The sequence below is a fragment of the Anticarsia gemmatalis genome, chromosome W, assembly GCF_050436995.1.
Source record: "Anticarsia gemmatalis isolate Benzon Research Colony breed Stoneville strain chromosome W, ilAntGemm2 primary, whole genome shotgun sequence".
Classification (NCBI taxonomy): Eukaryota; Metazoa; Arthropoda; class Insecta; order Lepidoptera; family Erebidae; genus Anticarsia; species Anticarsia gemmatalis.
Window position 1 is genome coordinate 15,097,889 of NC_134775.1, and position 12,474 is coordinate 15,110,362.

Consider the following 12,474-nt stretch of genomic DNA (forward strand, 5'->3'; position numbering starts at 1 on the left):
ATTTCATGCATTAACCGAGTTAACAAAAAAAAAAAAAAGGTTAGGTTAGGTTAGGTTCCCCCTCTCCGGGCCGGGAGGGAGCCGATGTTGAACTGGCGGAACTACGGGAGCAGTACGGAGCTGCCAAGCGCGCCCTGCAACTGGCCATAAGCCAAGCCAAATCGGCCGCCTTTGAGGAGATCCTGGCGGACCTAGACAGAGACCCGTGGGGGCGTCCCTACCGAGCGGCTCGGAAGAAGTTACGCAACCTTGGCGCCCCGTTAACGGAGACCCTACAGCCGGATCTTCTCGGCAGGGTGGTGGGCGAACTGTTCCCCAATTCGCCGGGACACACGCCCCCGGTGATGGCTCCTCCTACTCCGGAGCCCGCAGAGGAAGAGGCTCCCCCCTCAATTTCAGAGGGAGAGATGGAGCTGGCCCTGGACCGACTTCGTGGCAGGAAAACGGCTCCGGGGCCTGACGGCGTTCCGGGACGAGTGCTGGCGGTCGCGCTAAAACATCTGGGAGAACAGCTTCGGGGACTCTTCAATGCATGCATAAGCAGGGGAGAGTTCCCGAAGCAGTGGAAGGTCGGGCGATTGTGCTTGCTCCCGAAGGGGGGAGATCGGTCCCCCGACTCCCCCTCGGCATACAGGCCGATTGTTTTGCTGGACGAGACGGGTAAGATGCTGGAGAAAATAATCGCATCTCGTCTCGTCCAGCACTTGGAGGTAGTTGGGCCCCAACTCTCGGAGGCCCAGTACGGATTTAGGGCAGGGCGGTCCACTTTAGACGCCCTATCAGCCCTTAAAGAGTACAGCAGAGGAGCGGTTGCGGCTGGAGATGTCGTCCTGGGGGTATCGCTAGATGTGGCGAATGCCTTCAACAGTATTCCGTTCGAGACTATCATGGAGGCACTCCGGTACCATGGGGTGCCCTCCTATCTCCGGAAGCTGTTGGGGGCGTACCTCCAGGACAGAGAAATAGTTTGGGAGGGCCGAGATGGCCGACGGTATGCGCGGCGAATGACGTGCGGTGTTCCACAGGGGTCGGTTCTGGGTCCGACCCTGTGGAACATCGGATACGACTGGCTCCTTCGCGGGCCGGTTCCCCCCGGCGCGGAAGTCATTGGATACGCAGACGACACCTTCGTAGCAGCCCGGGGGGGGACTTTTGAGGAGGCGGCGCGACTGGCCACAATCGCCGTGTCACTGGTGGTGGACCGACTTGCGCTCCTGGGCCTGAGGGTCTCCTTAACGAAGACGGAGGCCCTCCTATTCCACGGACCGCGGAGGGGCCCTCCCCCAGACGCGCGCATCGTTGTTCAGGGAGTAGATGTGCCGGTGAGGGCCCAACTCAAGTACCTGGGTCTCACATTAGATGGACGGTGGAACTTCGGGGCCCACTTTACGCAATTAGCCCCGAAGCTAATCGCCGCAGCGGCCGCTCTAGGTCGGTTGCTGCCTAATTTGGGGGGCCCAGGCTCGGCCTGCCGGCGCCTTTATACCGGCATCGTCCGAAGCATGGCGCTGTACGGTGCCCCCGTGTGGGCGGACGCTCTCACCGCTAAAAACTTAGTATTGTTGAGGAGACCCCAGAGGGTGATAGCGGTGAGAGCGATCAGGGGGTACCGTACCATATCATGGACGGCGGCCACCCTTTTGGCGGGCGACCCCCCCTGGGAACTTCAGGCGGGGGTCTTAGCGCGGGTGTATGCCTGCAAGGTAGAGGCGCGAAACCGGGGCGAACGGCCAGATTTTGAAGAAGTGGAGAGGATAAGGTCAGAGGCGCAAACCGACCTGGTCCAGAGATGGGACGAACAACTGCGGTCCCCAGTCGCTGGCCGGGACACGGTGGAGGCGATGCAGCCACACCTGTCCCGTTGGTTGAGTAGGAAGTGGGGGGTTCTGTCCTTCCGGCTGGTGCAGGTACTTACCGGACACGGTTGTTTCGGTAAGTACCTGCACCAGATTGCGGGCCGGGAACCATCACCGGTTTGCCACGAATGTGGTGCGCAGCAAGATACAGCGCACCACACATTGGTTGAGTGCGCGGCCTGGGGGCCGCAGAGGCACGCTATGTCGGCGTTCGTGGAGGGGGACCTCTCGCTAACTAGCGTCATCAACGCGATGCTGAATAGCGAGGGGTCCTGGAGGGCGGTGGCCACCTTCTGCGAGGCAGTCATGTCGCAGAAGGAGGCCGCGGAGCGGGATCGTGAGGCGTCTTCCTCCGACCCGCGCCGCCAGCGGAGGCGGGGTGTAAGAAGAAGGAGGTACGCGCACCTCCTCCCCCCGCCGTAGTAGGAGTAGGAGTAGTTGTGGGGCCACCTGGTCCGGGAGAGGGCAGTCTGCCACCTCCGGGCTCGGTGGCCGGTGCGGATTATACCGGAGGCCGGGACATACTGCGCATCTGCGCGCAGTCTGTCCCGGCCTCCGAAGGCCCTCTTCGGCCGGCGAACTCGGGGGAGTTTTCTGGCCATTGCACGAGGGGGCATGTGGAGGGACGGCACCAGTGTGTTGCGGTGTCGTCCCACACTGTGGACGGGTCCAGTAATGGACAGCCGCGCCGGGGCTGCGGTTGCGTGCTTTTAGCGATCCCGCAGCCTCGACATTATGCGGAGGAGGAAGCAACACCTCGGTGGTTTAGTGGGTAGGCCTAGCCCTTCTGGTTCGGAGAGCCCCACATACCCCAGCGCTCCCCCGGGCGCTGGGGATGCAATTTCATGCATTAACCGAGTTAAAAAAAAAAAAAAAAAAAAAAAAAAAAAAAAAAAAGGTTAGGTTCCCCCTCGTGGGTCTGCACCTTGTCGTGGTGAGGGGGCTCAGTAGCATTAGCGAAGCCAAGACAGACCCGAAGGGACCGTTTCGTTCTGAGGCCTTCAGGCTCAGAACCAGGTCCCTTCACACCGTGTGGTGGTGCGCGAGCGCCTCTGCACGAGAGAGGAAGGAAAACCTCTATAAAAAACCATGGGGGGGCGGACTTTCATGTCCTGCCCGGGGTGGGGGTGTCCGCTGAGTACCGTTCTCGGCGGACCCAAACCGCAAGCCTGGCCCAACTTTTGAGTCAGGATCGGGGGCTGCTTGTCGGAGGTCGGGGAGACAGCGGTCGCGAGGAAGAAAACCTCTATAAAAAATCACTGTGCGTGTCCCTCTGCTTGCAGAGGGCACAGGTGACGGAGGAGGGACGGGTGATCCGTCGGTGGGAGGGCGGGCTCTCCCGGTTTCGGTATCGTCTCCGGGAGGGCAGACTTCGGTCACCGCCTTCAAACTCGTTATCCCAGCGGAGGTGTCGTGGTCACGTCTCGCGGCCACTGCTGGGACCGAGGGCCTTGCCTTAATTGGCCGGGTCAAGAGGACTTAACCTCACTAAAAAAAGTTAGTTTGTAAGTTCCGGTGAAACCTGCCCGACCTCACCGTGTAATAGGGTTACCCAGGTACAGGGGGCTCTGCCTGGGTGGACGGTTTATTTCCCCCATACTCGTGGGACTCTATATGGATTTCTTAAATTTAAACAAAAACCAAAACGACGTTAACAGTGGGAGGGGCGAGAAGCCCAACAATGAGGAGGAGATCGGGGGCAAAAAGCCCGGCAGTGTAGACTGCGCAGTGGTGGAGGGTCGTCGCACGCCCAGTGTTGCGCGACCGTCGTTGATTGTCGGAGGAGGGGGTTCCAGGCCCCTTACTCCCGTTGTGGTGCTGGAGCGGCTCCCAATCGGAGAGCCGGATGAGTTTATGTCTTCGGGCGACGGTGCACGCCGTAAAAGACACCGAACGCCCTCGGTGCTCGGGTCTGAAATTTCGGGCTCAGAAACCGAGACCGAGGACCGCACTGCTCCACGTGAGCCGGTGGCTAGACGCGGAAGGACCACTTCGGGTGCTCCTTCTACCCGGAGTCGTTCGTCGAGGAGTTCGTCCCGTACCGCAATGGGACCCCCGGCGCCCATTTTTGACCCGGACGAGGGGCTTGAGCGCCCAGCATTGGACGCGCCGCATCGGCTCGATGCCGAACAACTAAGGGCGCAGGCTGGCGTGAGTGCAGCGGCCATTTTTGAGGTCGTGCGCACATCAAAGAACCTAAAGGGGGGTTATATGAGGACCCTCAATATGGCGGCGACGGGTCTACTCGACATCGTAGAGGCCCTGGCGGACAGAACGATGTCGGACGAGGTGCGCCGCATTCAGGTGGAGTTCGCTCGCCTCCGCCGGGAGAATGAGGCGCTGAAAGTCGAGCGCAAATCCCTGCTGCTGGAGCTGGAACAGGCGAGCACTACAACCGCCACGAGGGCAACTTGCCCACCGCCTGCCCCAGCAGTCTCGAGTTCCATGCCTCAGATGGGAGAGCTGCTAGAGGAGTTCAGGCGCTCAATTATAGCCTCAGTGGGGACCATGATTAATGCCCGCTTCGAGGGCATCGAGGAGCGCCTCCTCCCGGAGACGAGAATTCGCCCACCTCTAAGGGCGGACAGGGCCTCGGCGGTGCCAGTTGGCACCCCGGCGCCAGTGCCGGCGCCGGTCTGTGCTCCGGCACCTGTTGCAGCGGAGTCTACTCCCGCTGCGAAAAAGTCGGGGAAAAAGACGGGGAAAAACAAGGGGAATAAAAAGGGGGTGAGTCATCCCCCGGTCCCCGAACTGCCGGCGGTTCCTCCGACTCCGGAGGCGATGGACACCACTCCTGTAGCGGGTCCCTCGAACCAAGCGACCACCTGGACGGAGGTGGTAAAGAAGGGAAAGGGGAAGGGGAAAAAGTCCCCCCCCTCCACGGCGGCACAGAAACCGGCCTCCCAGGCGGCTAAGAAGACGCAGCGGGCCAAGCCTAAGCTGACTGCCCCGAAGACGGCCGCGGTGCTGGTCACTCTCAACACGGAGGCTGCCGCAAAAGGAGTTACCTATGCCCAGGTTATGGAGCGGGCGGAAGAGGCGGTGAACCCGGCGGACCTGGGCATAGAGTCCGTCCACTTCCGCCGATCCGCCACAGGGGCCCGGATCATAGAGATCCCAGGCGCCCAAAGCCAGGAAAAGGCCAATGCCCTGGCCGATAAGTTGAAGGCCGCCCTCGACGGGGTTGCCGAGGTAGCGGTCCCCGTCAAATGCGCCGATCTGCGGGTGCTGGGGCTTGGGGATACGGCCACCGTTGAAAAGGTGGCCATCGCTGTGTCTCGTGCCGGGGAGTGTCTGGTGGACCAGGTCAAGGTCCACCCAATCACCGCGGGCCCCGATGGAATGGGCTCGTGCATAGTCGAGTGTCCGGTGGCGGCCACCAAGACTATATCGAAGGCGGGCAAATTAATGATCGGATGGACCTCCGCAACGGTCCGATTACTAGAGCAGCGGCCTCTCCGCTGCTACAGGTGTTTAGGTGTTGGCCATACAAGGCCGACATGTCCCTCTCCCGTCGACCGCAGCAAAATATGCTTCCGGTGCGGCGAGGAGGGCCATAAAACTGCGGCCTGCAAATCCGCAACCATGCGGTGCAGCGTTTGTGCTGCGGCCGGAAAGCCGGCCGGACATTTAATGGGGGGGAGGCTTTGTGCTCCCCCCACGGTAAAAGGAAGGTCGGGCGTGGGGGCGTGGAGAGCTCCCACCGCCCCGACTCGACCAGTGAGGGCAGAAAGGGAGGCTAGCATGTCCGAATAATAATGTATTATAGTCGACATGCTAGCTTCCTACAGGCGAACCTCAACCACTGTGCGAGGGCACAGGATCTCCTCCTTCAATCCCTCGCGCAGTGGCAGGTACATGTGGCGGTGGCTTGCGAGCCATATTTCGTCCCCCCCCATTCTAACTGGGCCGGGGACCTCGACGGTTCGGTGGCGGTGGTGGTCCGGATGGATGCTGGCCCGCCTCTTATTGTCGTTGAAAGGGGGCCAGGTTATGTTGTGGTCAGCTGGCGGGAGTACACCATTGTTGGGGTGTACTTCTCCCCCAACCGCTCCCTGGCAGAGCTCGAGACGTTCCTGGACTCTGTCAGGGCGGCAGTATCTCGCAGGTCGCCGGGGTCTATCTTAGTCCTCGGTGACTTCAACGCGAAGTCCCGGGCGTGGGGCTGCCCCGTCACGGACGGGAGGGGGGAGGCGGTCCAGGTATGGGGACTCCTCTCCGGGCTGTCCCTGCTTAACTTGGGGACAGTCCACACCTGCGTGCGGCACAACGGGGGGTCTATTGTGGACCTCTCCTTTGCCACTCCTGCAGTCGCGCGCAGGGTGGTCGGATGGAGGGTGGAGGAGTATGTTGAGACCCTATCTGACCACTTGTACATCAGATTTGTGGTCTCCCCTCCCTCGGGAAGTGCAGCGAGTGGGCAGCGGCCCGTCAGCACCTTCCCCAGGTGGAACTTGGGCCGGCTCGACAAGGAGCTGGCGGAGGAGGCGGCCATCGTCCACCGATGGTTCGCCCCCAGGACGGAGGAGGGAGCCGACACGGAGGTGTTGGCCGGCCGGATGCACACCATCCTCACCGAGGTATGTGATTCGGCCATGCCGAGGGCGCGACGTCGACCACCACGCAAGTCCGTTTACTGGTGGACCCCGGAGATAGCCGAGCTGAGACAATTGGCCAACGGAGCCCGAAGAGCGCACGCCCGATGTCGGACACGCAACCGACGAGCTCCGGACCGGGAGGGAGCCGAAACCGAACTGGCGGAATTGCGGGAGCAGTACCGAGCTGCCAAGCGCGCCCTACAACTGGCCATAAGCCAAGCCAAATCGGCCGCCTTTGAGGAGATCCTGGCGGACCTAGACAGAGACCCGTGGGGGCGTCCCTACCGAGCGGCTCGGAAGAAGTTACGCAACCTTGGCGCCCCGTTAACGGAGACCCTACAGCCGGATCTTCTCGGCAGGGTGGTGGGCGAACTGTTCCCCAATTCGCCAGGACACACGCCCCCGGTGATGGCTCCTCCTACTCCGGAGCCCGCAGAGGAAGAGGCTCCCCCCCTAATATCCGAGGGAGAGATGGAGCTGGCCCTGGACCGCCTTCGTGGCAGAAAAACGGCTCCGGGACCTGACGGCGTTCCGGGACGAGTGCTGACAATCGCGCTCAAACATCTGGGAGAACAGCTTCGGGGACTCTTCAATGCATGTTTCAGCAGGGGAGAGTTCCCGAAACAATGGAAGGTCGGACGTTTGTGCCTACTCCCGAAAGGGGGAGATCGACCACCTGATTCCCCCTCGGCGTACAGGCCAATTGTTTTGCTGGACGAGACGGGCAAGTTGCTGGAGAAGATCATCGCATCTCGTCTCGTCCAGCACTTGGAGACGGTTGGGCCCCAGCTTTCGGAGGCCCAGTATGGTTTTAGGGCAGGACGGTCAACATTAGACGCCTTAACAGCCCTGAAGGAGTCCAGCAAAGGAGCGGTCGCGGCTGGAGATGTCGTCCTGGGGGTATCGTTGGATGTGGCAAACGCCTTCAACAGCATTCCGTTTGAGACCATCATGGAGGCACTCCGGTACCATGGGGTGCCCTCCTACCTCCGGAAGCTGTTGGGGGCATACCTCCGGGACAGGGAGATAGTTTGGGAGGGTCGAGACGGACGGAAGTATGCGCGCCGAATGACGTGCGGTGTTCCACAGGGGTCGGTTCTGGGTCCGATCCGTTCCACAGGGTGAACATCGGATATGATTGGCTCCTTCGGGGGCCGGTACCTCCCGGAGCGGAGGTGATAGGATACGCGGACGACACCTTCGTCGCTGCCCGGGGCGGGTCCTATGAGGAGGCGGCGCGGCTGGCCACAATCGCCGTGTCTTTGGTGGTGGACCGGCTCGCACTTTTGGGTTTGAGGGTCTCCTTATCTAAGACAGAGGCCCTCCTATTTCACGGACCGCGGAGGGGACCTCCCCCGGACGCGCGTATTGTCGTCCAGGGAGTGGAGGTGCCGGTGAGGGCCCAACTCAAGTATCTGGGCCTCACCCTGGATGGACGGTGGAACTTCGGGGCCCACTTTACACAAATCGCCCCGAAGCTAATCGCCGCAGCGGCCGCTTTAGGTCGGCTGCTGCCTAATTTGGGGGGCCCAGGCTCGGCCTGCCGGCGCCTTTATACCGGCATCGTCCGAAGCATGGCGCTGTACGGTGCCCCCGTGTGGGCGGATGCACTCACCGCTAAAAACTTAGTGTTGTTGAGGAGACCCCAGAGGGTGATAGCGGTGAGAGCGATCAGGGGGTACCGTACGATATCGTGGACGGCGGCCACCCTTTTGGCGGGCGACCCCCCCTGGGAACTTCAGGCAGGGGTCTTGGCGCGGGTGTATGCCTGCAAAGTTGAGGCGAGAGATCGAGGCGAACGGCCAGATTTTGACGACGTGAGGAGGATAAGATCAGAGGCGCAAACGGACCTGGTCAGAAGATGGGACGAACAATTGCGGTCCCCAGTCGCAGGCCGGGACACGGTGGAGGCGATTCAGCCACACCTGTCCCGTTGGTTGAGTAGGAAGTGGGGGGTTCTGTCCTTCCGGCTGGTGCAGGTACTTACCGGACACGGTTGTTTCGGCAAGTACCTGCACCAGATTGCGGGCCGTGAACCATCACCGGTTTGCCACGAATATGGTGCGCAGCAAGATACAGCGCACCACACACTGGTTGAGTGCGCGGCCTGGGGGCCGCAGAGGCACGCCATGTCGGCGTTCGTGGAGGGGGACCTCTCGCTAACTAACGTGATCAGCTCGATGCTGAATAGCGAGGGGTCCTGGAGGGCGGTGGCCACCTTCTGCGAGTCAGTCATTTCGCAGAAGGAGGCCGCGGAGCGGGATCGTGAGGCGTCTTCCTCCGACCCGCGCCGCCAGCGGAGGCGGGGTGTAAGAAGAAGGAGGTACGCGCACCTCCTCCCCCCGCCGTAGTAGAGAAGGAGTAGTTGTGGGGCCACCTGGTCCGGGAGAGGGCAGTCTGCCACCTCCGGGCTCGGTGGCCGGTGCGGATTATACCGGAGGCCGGGACATACTGCACATCTGCGCGCAGTCTGTCCCGGCCTCCGAAGGCCCTCTTCGGCCGGCGAACTCGGGGGAGTTTTCTGGCCATTGCACGAGGGGGCATGTGGAGGGACGGCACCAGTGTGTTGCGGTGTCGTCCCACACTGTGGACGGGTCCGTTGATGGACAGCCGCGTCGGGGCTGCGGTTGCGTGCTTTAAGCGATCCCGCAGCCTCGACATTATGCGGAGGAGGAAGCAACACCTCGGTGGTTTAGTGGGTAGGCCTAGCCCTTCTGGTTCGGAGAGCCCCACATACCCCAGCGCTCCCCCGGGCGCTGGGGATGCAATTTCATGCATTAACCGAGTTAAAAAAAAAAAAAAAAAAAAAGGTCCCCCTCGTGGGTCTGCACCTTGTCGTGGTGAGGGGGCTCAGTAGCATTAGCGAAGCCAAGACAGACCCGAAGGGACCGTTTCGTTCTGAGGCCTTCAGGCTCAGAACCAGGTCCCTTCACACCGTGCGGTGGTGCGCGAGCGCCACTGCACGAGAGAGGAAGGAAAACCTCTATAAAAAACCATGGGGGGGCGGACTTTCATGTCCTGCCCGGGGTGGGGGTGTCCGCTGAGTACTGTTCTCGGCGGACCCAAACCGCAAGCCTGGCTCAACTTTTGGGTCAGGATCGGGGGCTGCTTGTCGGAGGTCGGGGAGACAGCGGTCGCGAGGAAGAAAACCTCTATAAAAAATCACTGTGCGTGTCCCTCTGCTTGCAGAGGGCACAGGTGACGGAGGAGGGACGGGTGATCCGTCGGTGGGAGGGCGGGCTCTCCCGGTTTCGGTATCGTCTCCGGGAGGGCAGACTTCGGTCACCGCCTTCAAACTCGTTATCCCAGCGGAGGTGTCGTGGTCACGTCTCGCGGCCACTGCTGGGACCGAGGGCCTTGCCTTAATTGGCCGGGCCAAGAGGACTTAACCTCACTAAAAAAAGTTAGTTTGTAAGATCCGGTGAAACCTGCCCGACCTCACCGTGTAATAGGGTTACCCAGGTACAGGGGGCTCTGCCTGGGTGGACGGTTTATTTCCCCCATACTCGTGGGACTCTTTATGGAACCTTTTAATATCAAACAAAATGAAGACAACAGTGGGAGGGGCGAGAAGCCCAATAGTGAAGAGATCGGGGGCAAAAAGCCCGGCAGTGTAGACTGCGCAGTGGTGGAGGGTCGTCGCACGCCCAGTGTTGCGCGACCCTCGTTGATTGTCGGAGGAGGGGGTTCCAGGCCCCTTACTCCAGTTGTGGTGCTGGAGCGGCTCCCAATCGGAGAGCCGGATGAGTTTTTGTCTTCGGGCGACGGTGCACGCCGTAAAAGACACCGAACGCCCTCGGTGCTCGGGTCTGAAATTTCGGGCTCGGAAACCGAGACCGAGGACCGCACTGCTCCACGTGAGCCGGTGGCTAGGCGCGGAAGGACCACTTCGGGTGCTCCATCTACCAGAAGTCGTTCATCGAGGAGTTCGTCCCGTACCGCAATGGGACCCCCGGCGCCCATCTTTGACCCGGACGAGGGGCTTGAGCGCCCAACACTGGAGGCGCCGCATCTGCTCGACGCCGAACAATTAAGGGCGCAGGCCGGCGTGAGTGCAGCGGCCATTTTTGAGGTCGTGCGCACGTCTAAGAACCTCAAGGGGGGTTATATGAGGACCCTCAATGTGGCGGCGACGGGTCTTCTAGATATTGTAGAGGCCCTCGCGGACAGAACGGTGTCGGACGAGGTGCGTCGCATCCAGGTGGAGTTTTCTCGCCTCCGCCGTGAGAACGACGCGTTAAAGGCTGAGCGTAAGTCGCTGCTGCTCGAGTTGGAGCAGGCGAGCGCTACAACCGCCACGAGGGCAACTTGCCCACCGCCTGCCCCAGCAGTCTCGAGTGCTATGCCTCAGATGGGAGAGCTGCTGGAGGAGTTTAGGCGATCGATCATAGCCTCGGTGGGAACGATGATTAACGCCCGCTTTGAGGGCATCGAGGAGCGCCTCCTCCCGGAGACGAGGATTCGCCCACCTCTAAGGGCGGACAGGGCTCCGGTGGGGCCAGTTGGCACCCCGGTGCCGGTGCCGGTGCCGGTCTCGGCTCCTGTTGCAGCGGAGTCCACTCCCGCTGCGAAAAAGTCGGGGAAAAAGTCGGGGAAAAAGGGAAGTAAAAAGGGGGTGAGCCATCCCCCGGTCCCCGAACTGCCGGCGGTTCCTCCAACTCCGGAGGCGATGGAGACCACTCCCGTAGCGGGTCCCTCAAACCCAGCTACAACTTGGACGGAGGTGGTCAGGAAAGGAAAGGGTAAGGGGAAAAAGTCTTCCCCCTCCTCGGCGGCTCAGAAATCGACCTCCCAGGCGGCTAAAAAGACCCAGCGGGGTAAGCCTAAACTGACCGCCCCAAAGACGGCCGCGGTGCTGGTCACCCTTAACGCGGAGGCTGCCGCCAAGGGAGTAACCTATGCCCAACTTATGGGACGGGCGGAAGAGGCGGTGAACCCGGCGGACTTGGGCATCGAGTCCGTCCACTTCCGACGATCCGCCACAGGGGCCCGGATCATAGAGATCCCAGGCTCCCAAGGCCAGGACAAGGCCATTGCCCTGGCCGATAAATTGAAGGCCGCCCTTGACGGGGTTGCCGAGGTAGCGGTCCCCGTCAAATGCGCCGATCTGCGGGTGCTGGGGCTTGGGGACACGGCCACCGTTGAAAAGGTGGCCATCGCTGTGTCTCGTGCCGGGGGGTGTCTGGTGGACCAGGTCAAGGTCCACCCAATCACCGCGGGCCCCGATGGAATGGGCTCGTGCATAGTCGAGTGTCCGGTGGCGGCCACCAAGACTATCTCAAAGGCGGGCAAATTAATGGTCGGATGGACCTCCGCAACGGTCCGCTTACTAGAGCAGCGGCCTCTCCGCTGCTACAAGTGCTTGGGTGTTGGCCATACAAGGCCGACATGTCCCTCTCCCGTCGACCGCAGCAAAATGTACTTCCGGTGCGGCGAGGAGGGCCATAAAACTGCGGCCTGCAAATCCGCAGCCATGCGGTGCAGCGTTTGCGCTGCGGCCGGGAAGCCGGCCGGACATTTAATGGGGGGGAGGCTTTGTGCTCCCCCCGCGGTAAAAGGAAGGTCGGGCGTGGGGGCGTGGAGAGCTCCCACCGCCCCGACTCGACCAGGGAGGGCAGATAGGGAGGCTAGCATGTCCGAATAACAATGGATTATAGTCGACATGCTAGCTTCTTACAGGTGAATCTCAACCACTGTGCGAGGGCACAAGATCTTTTCCTCCAATCCCTCGCGCAGTGGCAGGTGCATGTGGCGGTGGCTTGCGAGCCGTATTTCGTACCCCCCCATTCTAACTGGGCAGGGGACCTCGACGGTTCGGTGGCGGTGGTGGTCCGGATGGATGCGGGCCCGCCTCTTATTGTAGTCGAAAGGGGGCCAGGTTACGTCGTGGCCAGCTGGCGGGAGTACACCATTGTTGGGGTGTACTTCTCCCCCAACCGCTCCCTGGCGGAGTTCGAGACGTTCCTGGACTCTGTCAGGGCGGCAGTATCTCGTAGGTCGCCGGGGTCTATCTTAGTCCT